This window comes from Triticum urartu, chromosome 7A (assembly GCF_056163025.1).
Source record: "Triticum urartu cultivar PI428250 chromosome 7A, HENAU_Tu73, whole genome shotgun sequence".
NCBI classification, from domain to species: Eukaryota; Viridiplantae; Streptophyta; class Magnoliopsida; order Poales; family Poaceae; genus Triticum; species Triticum urartu.
The window spans coordinates 569,179,966-569,195,905 of NC_141879.1; positions in this window are offsets into that span (position 1 = coordinate 569,179,966).

Sequence of the window (15,940 nt, forward strand, 5' to 3'; positions counted from 1 at the left end):
CCAGGGCTGAGGAAGGGCGTCTCTCCCTCCTCGAGCTCCCGGCAGCCGACCTAGAAGAAAAGAAGCTCAAGGCCAAGGACGTGAAGCGCAAGGGGGCTGCCGTGCTAGCAGCGGAACCGGACACCAAGCGAGGCAGGGATCAGCCCGAGTCATCCAAGGGCGGACGGTACTGCGTGTACCACGACCTCCACACCCACAACACCAACGAATGTCAAGAGCTCAGAGCCGCGCGAGATGGGCGAATCGGCCGGCGCCCAGAGCGCAACGACAGGGGCTATGACCGAGGAGGAGGAAGAGGCGGTGGACGATGGGAAGACCGTGGCCCTCGCCAGGGATGGTGTGACCGCCCTCGCGAGGACCACTGGCAGGACCAGCCTCGCGAGGGAGGCTGGAGGGACCAGCCTCATGAGGACCGTCCCCACGGCAACACATGCCTCCCTCCTCTGCCGCCTCCACCAAGGAGGAACGAAGACCAACACCAAGACGATGGGGCTGGGGGCTTCCAAGAGCCACGTGCAATTGCTTGCATCTTGGGCGGCACCCAGGCCCCAGCCTCACAGCGCATCTTCAAGCAGTTTGCTCTCGAGGTGAATGTAGTCCTTCCCAAGCTTGAGGCCACGCGCCCTCTCAGGTGGTCTTCATGCGCGATCACATTCAGTTCCGTAGACCAGCTCAAGTATGTGGCAATGGCAGGAGTCCTCCCGATGCTTTGCTCCCTAATCATCAGCAACGTGCAGGTCACCAGGACCCTCATCGATGGCGGGGCAGGACTCAATGTCTTGTCCGTCGAGACGTTCGACAATCTCCAAGTGCCATACGACCAGCTTCAGCCAACCAAGCCTTTCTCAGGAGTCACCGATGGTTCCACTGTTCCAATTGGGCAGGTTCGCTTTCCGGTCACCTTCAGGCAACGCAACAACTACCGCACCGAGCTCATCGACTTCGACGTCGCTCACATCCTCCTGCCGTACAACGCCATCCTCGGGTACCCAGCCCTAGCCAAGTTTATGGCAGTGACTCACCATGGTTTCAATGTCCTCAAGATGCCAGGAAGCGGTGGAGCCATCACCGTACCCTGTGAAGAAAGGGACGCAGTGTGCTCGCTCGAGTGTGTGTTCCAAGCCGCAGCAATCGAAGACCCTGATCGCAGGAGCGGGGGGCCTCCCGAGGTGACCCTCAAGAAGAAGAAGACCTCACCTGGCCAGAGCCACAAGGAAGCAGGCACCTCAGGAGGTATTGTGTCAGGATTCGTGCCCGATCTGGGAGCGCCGCCCTCTCGCGCATAGGAAGGCGCGCCCGGCGCCCTCCTCAGGCAGGGCTCGGGGGCTCTCTCCTGGAGAGCCACCGACCTTGCCAAGGTCGCAAGGGAGGCGCTCGGGCACCACTTGGAGGGGTTCTTTCAGGCACGCTTCCCTCAGAAAGGTAGAAGTCAAAGGAACAAAACCCTCAGGAGTTCATCGCAAGGAATACCCAAGAGCTACAAGAGTCCAGAGTCATGCGCGGAAGCCGCCGCTTACCTGCCGTGGCCCCCGCATCCAGGCGAGAATGGAGGACTGCGCGTCTGCATCGATGTACCAGGGCTCAACCGAGCTGCGTCCCAGGAGCGCCTATGGCCTTCGGCCATAGGGCGCTGTGTGGGACCACCCCACAGCTACGTTCGCATGCCCTTCGGCCTGCCGAGCGCGGTCGCCGCACTTCAGCGCCTGTTGAGGAGCATTCTGGAGGCACAGGAGGCCAGGCATCGCGCGGTCCTCGCGGAGGTGGCGATGATCCCCGAAGACTTGCACGTGCCACCAGAGCCTCCCGAGGCCCCTGGGCCTGGGGGCTCATGAGGGCCGACGTCTTCACTGCGCATCACTCACTTCCTCAGCATCACTTCATCTTCAACAGCACCAGGTGACATCTTTCAGAGTTCTACTTTCATCTAGGAGCGTCCACAGGGCTGCACCATTCCCAGGCCGCGTGGGTCCGTCCCCGCGGCATGTATCCACTTTGGTTATGCTCTTTACTTACCCTGTTGGGGGCACCCCTCGGGCTGCATCATCCCCACGCCGCTCGGGCCCGACCCAGCGGCGGCTGCTTTTACCTGCGCTTGCTTGAAATTGGATTTCCTCCTATGTGCTTAACATACCTCACCTAATCACCTGCTCGATCAACGCCTATTTGAAGAGCCGCTCACTCTGGCATGGCGCGTGCGCACGGGTCCGTCCCTGCAGCATTGATAAACCTGAGTGGTCGAGCTCTGGCCGCGGCAGCCCCGCACGGCGCCACCTCACCAGGCCCTCAGTGCCCTAACCGCTCTCTCGGAGTGACCATAGGTTGGCCGGCGACCGTAATGACATGCCTTGATTGGTGTGCAGGATCTACTCCAGGAGCAACGTTGGGGGCATCGTGAGCTCTCTCTCCCTCTCTTCGGCACGGACCGCTTGCACGTTAAAAGGGGGGTACCTAAGAATCACGACTCATGGGCTCCTACTAGCTCTCCAGCCCTCCCCCCTGGCCTTGACCCACGGCATCGCGACCTGTCATACCAGCGGCGGCTGAGCTCGCTCGAGGGCCGGGACCTGAGGATGTAGAGTGTTAAGGAGAGTGCAAGGGAGTGGGAAGAAGCTCGCGAGGGCCTAGCCTAGCAGCACCTCGACCGTCGCCTCTCGGGCCAGGCGCCTCTCCGAGGAACTACGTCAGACACACAAGATAAGTCGCGCCGTCGCAAAAGCTAGACCAACGCAGTGCTAAATCCCCGCCCAGTGCAACTCTGTCACGGCGACGCTACCTTCCTTTCTCGCCCAGCAAGGATTGCTTGAGCGCTAAATGGGACCTCCCGAGCATCGCGACTCGGGGGCTCTTACCGGACCTCGGGCCGCTCACCTCCTGGCCTTGACCACGGCATCGCGACCTGGCATACTAGCGACGGCTGAAGCTTGCCTGGGGACTGGGACCTGTCAGCGTAGAGCGCCAAGTCCTCGTGAGGATAGAAAGGGGGGGCTTAGCCGGAACAGAACGGACACCTCACGCTAATTCATATTAAGGATATAGTAATTACAAAAGCACGGCAGACGCCTTACATACCCCCGTGGGGTGTTGCTTTAATTCCTTACAGGGAACGAAAGGTGCTAACCATAAAGAACGCTACTTGCTAGCACCTCCCCAGGCGACGCCATCATCAACAGTGGGCTGCCCAGTGCCGGCGCCAACCACATCCAGGTTAGTGGCGTCAGTGGCCCGAGGCAGCTGCCTCACTCCAAGCGCGGCGCGAGCTCGGAGGCTCGTAGCTGTCGTCGCTCGTCTCCGGGGTTGCAAGGAGTTCGGGGGAGCCGCTGAAGCCCGCAGTCCCTCCGCTACTACCTGAGGAGCTGCAGGAGGACCAACGGGCGGGGCTGGTCCTCGCCAGTTCGTCACCACTGCCGCTTCCCTTAGGGCAGCATTCCAGCCGGCGTCCTTCTGCATGAAAGACCTTGAAGAACATCAAGGAGGCACTGTCGTATTCAAGATGGATCACCAAGGCGCCGTCCGTGCGACAGACCCGGGCAATCTCACCCCAGCCCCGGGTCATGAAGACCTTGCCCGGAGCGACGACCGCGACCTCCGCTCCGGTTGCAGGGGTGCCACAGTCGGCGTGCTACAGCCAGAGCTCCAGGGCCCCGCTCAGCGGCATCTCGAAGGCGAAGGAGGGAGGAAGGCGGATCCACGAAGTTGGAGGCATGGCGGCGTGAAGCACAAGCTCGCGAGAGGAGCGCTCCGTGTGGACTCCAGGGGGGACGACGCGCACCACTGTGACTCGCCGGCGACAGCGGCGACGCAGTTGGTGTTGCTCGGCGCCCTCCCACTGGGGCCTACGACGCGGGCGTGGGTAGTGGAAACCCATGCGGCGGCCGCTCATACCATGGCCTCGACACCACCTGCCAGGCGCCTTCGTCCCGGTGACAAAGGATTGGCCTCTTCTTCGGCGGGAGGGGGTCAGGACCCTCTCTGGGGGCCTTTCCCTTCTCCTCAGCTGAAAACCGGCGGATCGGTGCCATTGGTGCAAGAGGAAGCAAGAATGAGGGAGAAGAAGAGGAGGAGTGACGGAAAGGGGTGAACCGGCGAAGCTCACGCGGCCCCATACTTATAGCCGGGGAAGGCTAACCGCCGGACATCATGACCTCAGGTAATCGTGACCCATATCTTTGCATGTAGGGACCTGTCAAGTCATGCAGTTGCCGAGGCGTCATGGGAAGTGCAGACGCCCACGTCCAATCAACCGTCGCGCGGCGCCCAAGGCCGCAGGATGTTAGGGCCCGCGGCGCTTCGCGCTTTCCACTTCGCTTCTCTACTAAGCCAAGCCCGCGCGCGCCTTGGGCCCGGGGGCTACTGTCGGCATTCTGGGAATGGGGGTCCCCAGACTTGCCTGCCTGCGGCCTGCGGGGTGGCTCAAGTGGGGGCCCAACATGGCCCATCTTCACCAGCTCAAGCTCAAGACCCTCGCGAGGGGCCAAGCCTCACGGGGCGGACGACAGGAAGCTTCCTCAGAGGCAGTCTCATCAGGCAGGCTCGCGAGGAGGCAGAGAGATCAATGCAAGGGTACCTCGCGAGGAACCCGTGACACAAGCCATGATGATCGAGACCAGGCGGGCGTCGGCCTGCGTAGTGTCCTTGTTTCCCCTTTAGTGCAAAGGGGGCAAGCACAGGCCAAGGCATCAGGCAAAGGTTACCATTCCGGTGCTACGAGACAAAGACCAGCCGGACGGCAGGACGGAGGTCACCGTGGAGCCCAAGACGGCGTCATCGCCAGTGCTTTTGGCAGCCGAAGACCACCTTTGGTCAGGATAACTTGTACTAGATGTTCCCCTTCGAAATGGCCAATTGTTGGCGCCCTTCCCGCTCCATTATTCGGGGAGAGGCCCAGGGCCTCTATAAATAGAGCTAGCCACCACAGAGTAGAGACATCGAGAAAAACCTCGAGATATCGAGAAGGGACGACCACGACGGCTGGAAATCTAGTAGAACCATAGCAAAGAGAGAGAGAGAGAGAGAGAGAGAGAGAGAGAGAAAGGCGACTGAACTCACCCTAGCAGTTCATCGCACCAGCTGAAGAACACCTCTCGCGAGGTTGTTCTTCCCTTGTACTGTCCATCATCAGCCCCAGAGGCAATCCACCACACCACACACTGGAGTAGGGTATTACACATCAACGGTGGCCCGAACCAGTATAAACATCATGTCCCTTGTGTTGTTCATCATTTTCATCTTAGTTCGCATGAGAGGATCAGACATAGACCCGTAGGGGGGAGATCTCCGCGCGCACCCCAGTGTTCGAACCTCAAGGGTCTGCCGAAACCCGAAACCCGACAGCGAGCCATCAACCCTGTCTTCGACGTCACAGAGGAACACTCAATGAAAGCACCAATGATCAGTGTCAAAACCGGCGAATCTCGGGTAGGGGGTCCCGAACTGTGCATCTGAGGTTGAGGGTAACAGGGGACAAGGGACACGAGGTTTTACCCAGGTTCGGGCCCTCTCGATGGAGGTAATACCCTACGTCCTGCTTGATTAATATTGATGAGTATGAGGGTTACAAGAGTTGATCTACCACGAGATCATAATGGCTAGAACCCTAGAAGTCTAGCCTATATGATTATGATTGCCTCTACGGACTAAACCCTCTGGTTTATATAGACACCAGAGGGGACTAGGGTTGTACAAAGTCGGTTACATAGAAAGGAAATAGTACATCCGGCCGCCTAGCTTGCCTTCCATGCAAAGGAGAGTCCTATCCGGACATGGGAGAAATTCTTCTATCTTGTATCTTCATGGCCCACTAGTCCGGCCCACGTCACACAGGCCGGACGCTCGAGGACCCCTTAATCCAGGACTCCCTCAGAGCCCCTGAGGCCCGAGGGCGGCACTCCGGAGACTCCGGAGTGTGTATAGCCCCACTCATTATTACGTGAGAGTGTCACGAGCGAAGACCTTCACAGGCACTGGGCCTTGCTTCATCGGAAGAACTTTCGGAGGTGCTGGATGTTCCAGGCATTCTGGATGGGGATCTCGTCCTGCGTCTCCAGGCACGCGGCGCCAGGCCTGGAGATGCGGGTGATCCTAAACGGGCCCTCCCACATGGGCAAGAGCTTGTGCAGCCCTTCCCTGGAGAGCACCCGCCTCAGGATGAGATCGCCCACCTCGAGCGTCCTGGAGCGGACGCTATGACAGTGGTACCATCGTAGCGCCTACTGGTTTCTTGCCGCTCGGAGCGAGGCTTCAAGGTGGCGTTCCTCCCCCAGCACAAGGTCCATCCCCCACATGGCGTCCTGCTGCGTCTCATCAAATGCCATGACCCGCATGAAGCCATGCCTGACCTCGTGAGGGAGAACTGCTTCTGCTTCGTAGACGAGGAAGAACGGGGTCTCGCCTGTTGGCTTGGTGGCGGTGGTGCGGATGGACCACAACACGGACTGGAGCTCATCATGCCAGCCCCTGCCGCAGGCTTCGAGCTTCTTCTTGAAGGTCCTGGTCTTGAGGCCCCTCAAGACCTCGGTGTTGGCATGCTCAACTTGGCCATTGCTCCTGGGGTGCGCCACCGAAGCATAGCAAATCTGCGTTCCAAGGTTAGCACAATAGGTCTTGAAGAGATTGCTAGGGAACTACGAGCCGTTGTCGGTGATGATGCGGTTAGGAACCCCGAGCCGGCTCATGAGGCCCTTGATGAACTTAACTGCCGACCCGACTGGGATGGTGGGGACGACTTCCACCTCTGCCCATTTGGTGAACTTGTCGATGGCGACATAGAGGTAGCGATAGCCCCCAGGCGCTGGCGGAAACGGACACAGGATATCCAGACCCCAGACCGCGAATGGCCACGAAAGTCGGATAGTCTGGAGGCCCTGGGCCGGCTGGTGGATTTGCTTGGCATGGAATTGCTAGGCCTCACAGGACTTCACCAGCTCGGCTGCGTCGTTGAGTGCCGTGGGCTAGTAGAACCCGCTGAGGAACGCCTTGCCGACCAGGGTCCGTGACGACGAGTGATGCCTGCAGTCCCCGCAGTTTATGTCAGCTAGGAATACGTTCCCCTGCTCCCTGGAGATGCATCACAAGGAAACATCATTAGGTCACCTTCTGTATAGCTCACCATCCTGTATGCAATACACCGTAGCCTGCCGGGCCACGCGCTCCGCATCCTCCTCTTTCTATGGCAGCGTCCCTCGCATCAGGTACATCTTGAACTCCTCGGTCCAGCACCCCTCCCGAGGTTCGAGCGATAGGAGCAGGCCTGCTCCCGTGGTTGGACCATAGGATGGGGCTCCCGAGGCTAGTGGTTGGGAGAGCTCCTCCCGAGGTGATGCCAGCCCCACAGATGGGGGTGCTGCTGAAGGCTTGAAAAGTCGCTCCTCGAAGACGCCGGGCTCCTGGAGCGGGCACTTGGATGCCCTTCCGGTGATGTCATCGGCTTCTGTGTTCGTGCCGCAAGGCACGTGTGGTAGCTCTGGGCCCAAGAATTGCTTCTCCATCCTGCGTAGCTTCGCGAGGTATGCTCCCATGCGCTCATCCCTCGGCTCATACACCTTGTTGGAGAAGTTGACGAGGAGCTGCGAGTCGCCCTTGATGGTGAGATGCTTCACCCCTAAGGCTGTGGCGGCCTTGAGGTCAGCGATCAACCCCTTGTATTCCGCGATGTTGTTTGAGACCTTCTCGCCCCGCTAGAAGCAGAGCTGCACTGCGTAGTATAGCTTATCTTGAGTGGGGGAGATGAGCATGGCGCCGCCCCCCGCACCTTGGCGTGCGAAAGCGCCATCGAAGTACATGACCCAGCCATCTGGCGCTTCGCTTCCTGGCAAGAGGGATCGGCTCTCGCCTGCTTCAGGCTCCAGAGCGTCGGTCCATTCTGCCACGAAGTTGGCAAGGGAAGCTCCCTTGATGACCCTGGTTGTGCTGAACTCCAGCTGAAACGCTTGCAATTTGATATTCCACGCGGCGACTCTTCCCGCAGCGTTGGGGCTCCGGAGCACCCTCTCTAGTGGGTAGGCTTAGACGACCTTAATTGGGTGGCCTTGAAAGTAATGACGCAGCTTGCGTGAGGCCACTAGGAGTGTGAGCAAAAGCTTCTGTGGCATGGGGTATCACGGCCTTGCATCCCACAACACCGAGCTGATAAAGTACACCGAGTGTTCGACGAGGGCGGGAGCGCCGATGGAGTCAGTGGAGTTTGGGAGTCGTGGCGCCTCCCAAGGTAGGTGAGGGAGTCCTGGATTAGGGGGTCTCCGGACAGCTGGACTATCTCCATTGGCCGGACTGTTAGACTATGAAGATACAAGATTGAAGACTTCGTCTCGTGTCCGTATGGGACTCTACTTGGCGTGGAAGGCAAGCTAGGCAATACGGATATGGATATCTCCTCCTTTGTAACCGACCTTGTGTAACCCTAACCCTCTCCGGTGTCTATATAAACCGAAGGGTTTTAGTCCGTAGAAAAGACAATCATAACATACAATCATACCATAGGCTAGCTTCTAGGGTTTAGCCTCTCTGATCTCGTGGTAGATCTACTCTTGTAACACCCATATCATCACTATTAATCAAGCAGTACATAGGGTTTTACCTCCATCAAGAGGGCCCGAACCTGGGCAAAAAACATCGTGTCCCCTGCCTCCTGTTACCATCCGGCCTAGACGCATAGTTCGGGACCCCCTACCCGAGATCCGCCGGTTTTGACACTGCCATTGGTGCTTTCATTGAGATTTCCTCTATGATGTCGCCGTTAGGCTTGATGGCTCCTACTATCATCAATAGCGATGCGGTCTGGGGTGAGACTTTTCTCCCCGGACAGATCTTCGAATTCGGCGGCTTTGCACTGCGGGCTAATTCGCTTGGCCATCTGGAGCAGATTGAAAGCTACGCCCCTGGCCATCATGTCAGATTTGGAAGTTTGAACTACACGGCTGACATCCGCAGAGACTTGATCTTCGATGGATTCGAGCCATAGTCGGGCACGCCGCACTGTCGCGATGGGTATGACCTAGCTCTGCCGCCGAACAGTACCCCAGAAGTCGCGCCCGCATCAGCTCCGACCCTTAGTTCAGATCCAACTGCGCCAACCGAGGACGGGTGGTTAGACACCGCCTCAGGGGATGCAGTCTCAACGGTGATCGAGCCGAACACCTGCATAATCCTCTGTGCAGCCCGTGACTCCAAGGTGCTGGACTCTTTTTCTGACTCCGAACCGCCCGCGCCCCTGCCAATCGAACCCGATTGGGCGCCGATCATGGAATTCACCGCCGCGGATATCTTTCAGCACTCGCCCTTCGGCGACATTCTGAATTCACTAAGGTCTCTCTCTTTGTCAGGAGAGCCCTCGCCGGATTATGGCCAACAGGATTGGGATGCGGACGACGAAGAAATTCGACGCCCACCCACCACCCACTTGATAGCCACTGCCGATGACTCAACCGACATGCTCGACTTCGACTTCGAAGACATCGACGGTATGGACGACGATGCGGGAGGTGAAGAGGAACCACCGCCCACAGGGCGCTGGACGTCCACTTCATCATATGACGTATACATGGTGGACACACCAAAAGAAGACGACGACGAGGAACGGAAGGACGCACCAAAGGCTTGTTCCCTCGAGAAGCAGTCAAAGCGGCGGCGCAAGCGCCGCCCGAAATCCCACCTCAGCAGAAATAACGATCATACAGACCCAGCGTTGGAGCAGGGTGAACCACTGCCGGACCACGGCAATCCGGGGAATCAAACTGAAAAAACCAATTCTGTCAAAGATAATAGTCTGGACGACATAACGCCGAACAGGTACCCGGAGCAGCAGAATGCCCGTCAAAGGCTTGTTGCCACCGCAAGGAGTCTGAAAAAGCAGAAGCAAAGGATCAAGGCTGCGCAGGACACACTCCAAATTAGATGGAGTAAAGTACTCAGCACAGCAGCGAAGTACGGCGACAATCGCCCCACCAAGAGCTACCCAAAGCGGAAGTTGCTACCTAAATTCGATGAGGAAGCCTCAGACCCCCCACAACCACAAATCAAAACAGCCACCCGGCTGGATAGACGACCTCACGGCCAACATAGAGCGGCAAACAATGCCACTCACAAGACAGTACGCGATCCACGCAAGGGCTCGCACCAAAAGGACGGCGCAACCAGATCCATCTATGGACCACGCAAGCGCGCCCCAGCATACAATGTAACACAACAAACATCCGAACAACGCGGTACACCCAGATACAGGGGTGCCGCACACCCCTATGTTTCACCGATGAGGTGCTGGACCATGAATTTCCAGAGGGATTCAAACCCGTAAACATAGAGGCATACGACGGAACAACAGACCCTGGGGTCTGGATTGAGGACTATATCCTCCATATCCATATGGCTTGAGGAGATGATCTCCACGCCATCAAGTACTTACCCCTCAAGCTCAAAGGGCCAGCTCATCACTGGCTCAAAAGCCTCCCCGAAAACTCCATTGGAAGCTGGGAAGAGCTCGAAGACGCATTTCGGGCAAATTGTCAAGGGACTTATGTCCAACCTCCGGACGCGGACGATTTGAGTCATATAACTCAACAGCCGGAGAGTCAGCCTGAAAACTTTGGAACATGTTTCTTACTAAAAAGAACCAAATTGTCGACTGTCCGGACGCCGAAGCCTTGGCAGCTTATAAGCATAGCGTCCGTGACGAATGGCTCGCCAGACACCTCGGCCAAGAAAAGCCGAGAACAATGGCAGCATTAACAAGCCTCATGACCCGCTTTTGCGCGGGTGAGGATAGCTGGCTAGCCAGATGCAGCACCAGCGACCCCAGTACATCTAAAGTTAGAGATGGAAACGGAAAATCACGACGCAACAACAATAACAAACACCAGAATAAAGAAGACAACACGAAGAGCACGGCAGTAAACGCGGGATTCAAAAGCTCTCGGCCAGGTCAGCAAAAGCCGCCCTCTAAAGGCGCCAGAGACGAACTGTCCAGCCTAAACAAAATTCTGGACCAAATACGTCAGATCCATAGCACCCCTGGTAAACCTGCTAATCATACCCACAGAGAATGTTGGGTCTTCAAGCAGTCCGATAAGCTCAACGTCGTACACAAGGGGGAGGATGCACCAAGCAAAGACGAGGATGAGCCTCTCAAGCAAGACACTGGGGAACAAAAGAAATTTCCACTAGAAGTCAAAACAGTAAACGTGTTACACGTGATCAAGGGAAAAAACAAAACGACACTCCCAGAAAAATATGCCCAAGGGCCTATCACCGCGGAGTCCTGCCACTGGTCGTCTCAACCGATCACTTTCGACCATTGTGATTACTCAGCAAGTATCCAGCGTGCAGGATGGGCTGCCCTGGTATTAGACCCAATAATTGACGAATATCACTGCACACGAGTCCTGATGGACGGCGGCAGCAGTCTAAACCTGATATATTAGGATACAATCCGCGAAATGGGGATAGACCCAACAAAAATTTGCCATAGCAATACTACCTTTAAAGGAGTAACGCCAGGCCCATGGGCTCATTGCACGGGTTCCCTGCTACTAAAAGTTATATTTAGCTCCCCCGATAACTTCCGTAGTGAACATTTAACCTTCCACATCGCTCCGTTCCAAAGTGGCTATCAAGCACTACTCGGACGCGAAGCTTTCGCTCACTTTAATGCAATACCGCACTACGCTTCCCTCACACTCAAGATGCCCGGCCCACATGGCATCATTACAGTAAACGGAAGTATTAAGCGATCTTTGCGCGCCGAAGAGAGTGCGGCTGCCTTGGCAGCCGCACACTAAAAACGGCCTCACCAACTAAAGCATTTAATAGGTCGTCAAGACCTCGGACCTGGTTAGTCGAGTCCGGCGCCGCTATATGTAATATATACCGGATCAATGGTCACACCCCTATTACAAATACAAGGGGCTCAACGCACGCAGACAAGTGGCAATTTTTACTCATCTTGAATTATATATGGTTTTGTTTAAAAACTATCTTTTCACACGACAACTTTTTCACCTAAGTTCCTCTCTTTTACAGATGATCATCGTGCTACACCCGTCCAGGATACGGCACAACGGAGACACAGGTGCAGACGTGCAGCAGGGACCCGCTCCAAGGATTCTTTTTAGATTAAGACCCTGCGTAAACCTTTTTGACTGTCTCTTGTTGATACATATCCACCGAATTCTCAGCACAGTTGAGAAGGATGCTGACGTCTTGGCATGTGGCCACATCAGAATAATGCACGTACCTGGACACAAGGGGCTCCTTACGAAGGGCACTATTTAGGCCCAGTTTATACCACAAAGACCGAATACCTTAGGGAGTGCTCGGCGTCGCGAGTTTGGCCTTATATGCATCAGCTCCAAATCATTGTCTTTGGTCAAATGTTGGGTTTGCTCGGCTCCTGTGTTTTGGTGCCTTACGTTCCGCTTTACCGGCTAAGGTAGCACCAGTAGAACTACTGCGATTGTGCCCTGGTTCATCCGGATGAGCACCTCAGTAGAGAAAGCCGAAAACTGACTGTCATGATATAGTTTGAGACTGGTCAACCACTCGATGACCTATCGGAATGTTAGAATTCCTCCGCCTTAACGAAGGGCCGTTTTTCGGCCAGGCATGTACGCACCCCGCGATCGGGAGAGTGCGGAGCCGCCAGGGGCTATCTAGTAGTCCCACTGTCAAACTCCTATGGCTAAGTGAAAGTGTTAAAGCATTATAGTCCGGTTGCCTCGCTCGCTACGCTATCACCTCCTTAATAGGACCAAGACGTTGGGTTAAGTGTGAACACGCATTTTTTGTGAGCACCTCCGCATTATATGCGTGGGGGTTGAAGCCGACGGCTGCAATCTTTCAGGTTATACACATGTATACATAAACGGCCGCCCAGGAGGCATCATACTACTTTCAGGCAAAAGTATAAACATAGCCTTATAAAAAATTCATAAAAGCACTGTGTTTACAATGAGAATACATATCACTCAAACATAATATTCTTCGAGCACTAGGCCTCTATCAAACGAGCACCCTCGAGAACCTCCTCGAAATAGTGCTCGGCAGCCACTCGGCCTATGGCCGAACCCTGTGCCGCAATAGTGGTAGCGTCCATCTCCGCCCAGTATGCTTTAACACGGGCAAGGGCCATCCGCGAGCCTTCTATGCACGCCGACCTCTTCATCGCATTAATGCGCGGCACCGCACCAAGGAACTGCTGCACTAAGCTGAAATAGCTGTTCGGCTTTGGCTTTTCGGGCCATAGCTGATCCACAACATACCACATGGCGAGTCCGGACAACCTATTTAGTTCGGCCCATTCGGCTAGCTGGTCAGTCAATGAAAGCGGACGCTCTGGAACGTGGAATTGCGTCCAGAACAGCTTGTCCACTTCACACTCTGTCTGACCTTGGAAGTACTTGGCCGCATCAACAGCGCTCGCCGCCAAATCCATATACGCACCCGCCGAACTCCACAGCCGATCCGGAGGGGCATACTGTGGATCTCCGAACTTCCTCCGTAACATGAAGGGTTTCCCAGCCGCAATATCCCCGGCTTCCTGCAGCTCCTCCTTCTTCGCTCTCATAGCAGAACGGGTGTCTTTGTCCGCCGCCGCGGCCTTCTCAAGGTCCGTTGCCTTCGCTCGGTTTTATTTTTCAAGGACCTGGCAACGGTCGGTAGTGTCTTTTAATTCTACGGCCATCTTGGCCATCTTATCTTGGCTCTCGCAATGTGCGGCCTTCTCGGCTTTCAACTCTTCAGCCGCCTTCAAAGCAGCCGCATTACTAATCCTCGCTTGTTCCTTGGCTCGGGCAAGTTCTGCCCGCAAGGTTTCCACGGTGGCAGCTCCATCTGCAGTCACAACACATTAAAGATACTGGCATCATGCTGCTCTTACTATGTGGCATTCACCAGATTATAACACTTACCCTGTGCCTCGTCAAGCCTCTTGTTAACAAGCTCGATGTCGGCATCTGCCGCATCCAGTTGCCGTTTTAATTTGGCAAACTCACAAGTCCGGCTAGCCACTGGAGCTTCCACCACCTGCACATAGGGGCAGTCTGGTTATTGCCTGGGAATATGATCCTCTGTTCGCTGCCGTTCTTGATGACAACCAGAGTCTTAGGGGCTACTATCTACATAGGGCACACCTAACATGTGCAATACTATCACATATTATCTCACATACCTCAAAGCCTGTCAGTAGACTCATAAAGGCTTCATGTAATCCGCTTTCGGCGGACGAGATTCTCTCCATCAGCGTATCCATCAGCATACGGTGTTCTTCTGAGATGGCCGCTCACCCCACCAACTCCCTCAAAACGTCCGACCGCACACTAGACGGTGCCGGACTCTTTTGTCTGTTCTCTTCGGGAGCCGGACACTGGGGACTTCGGGGGTCTATGGGATTATCTTCTGGCCTCACCGTGACGACACTTAGGGGTCGCCCGCTTCTGGAGCGGAGGAGTCCGAGGGAGGCGTTTCGCTCTCCATCATCTCTGGAAGAAGATCCCCCGAAGACGAGCTCATTTGAGAGGGGCTAAGGCCCGAACTGAAAGATATATGCGGTGGTTATTTTCTCATAGGAAAAAGATAGCATACCTTTACTATTAAAGTATTTTGGATCACTTACGACTCGTTGGAGGGCTGATCCCCCCGCGGACTTTGTGCAGCAAAAGCACCCCCCCGAGGTAGGACCCTCCGTGGGAGACTTCTTCTCCCGTTTGGAGGCTTCGGCTTCCGGATCCTCGGAAGTAGTCCTTTTCCTCCCCCGGTCGTCCTCCTTCGTGGAGACGCTCGTTCCCTCGGTTGGAACGGGCAGCGATGGGGGCCCGCGTCTGCCCATGTTATCCCCCCCCCCCCCGGTATCTTCCTTCAAGGGCTCCGGGCAAGGTGCGACCTCGCGCATTTTTTCCAATACCGGATTTTCCAAACCCTCAGGGAGGGGGGCTAAACACCGAATCATCTTCGCCTTTGTGAGCCAGTCCTGGTCAAAAAGCAAACTCTCAAAGATAACTTTGAATAAAAGACAGTGTATTCGGCTAGAGGATCTCTTACTTGTTCGGCGGCGCGGTTACTGCTCAGGCCCACGTCCTCTGTAATATCCGGACATTCTACTTGAGGTCCAAGAATGACTTGTACATCTCCTCGTGCGTCAGGCCGAGGAAACTTTGAATGGCATGTGGTCCCTCTGGTTTGAAATCCCACAAGCGAAGGGGCCGGCGTTTGCAAGGCTAGACTTGACGAACCAGCATGACTTGTATTACCACAACCAAATTAAAATCTCCCTCGAAGAGATCTCGGATGCGGCTTTGCAGTATAGGCACGTCCTTGGCTGGACCCCAACTCAGACCTCTGCTAATCCATGACATCAGTTATGGTGGGGGGCCCGAGCAGAAAGCAGGGGCAGCCGCCCACTTGGCACTTCTGGGAGCTATGACGTAAAACCACTCCCGCTGCCATAATTCGGACACCTCTGGGAAGGAACCTTTCGGCCATGGAGCTCCTGCCATCTTGCCTATTGATGCACCTCCGCACGATGCATGTTGCCTCTCGATCATCTTCGGCTTCACTTCGAAGGTATTGAGCCACAAGCCGAAGTGAGGGGTGATGCGGAGGAAGGCCTCGCACACGACAATAAATGTCGAGATGTGGAGAAAGGAGTCCGGAGCTAGATCATGGAAATCTAGCCCGTAATAGAACATCAAACCTCTGACGAAAGGATCCAGAGTGAGGCCTAGACCTCGGAGGAAGTGGGAGACGAACACAACGTTCTCAATGGGTTCGGGAGTAGGGACGATCTGCCCTCGAGCAGGCAGCCGATGCGAAACCTCGGCGGCCAGGTATCTGGCCTCCCACAACTTCTTAATGTCCTCTTCCGTAACGGAGGAGGGCGTCCATCGGCCTTGAAGGCTGGATCCGGACATGGTTGAAGATCAAGAGCACCTAACCTGGGCTTTGGGTGTTAGAACTC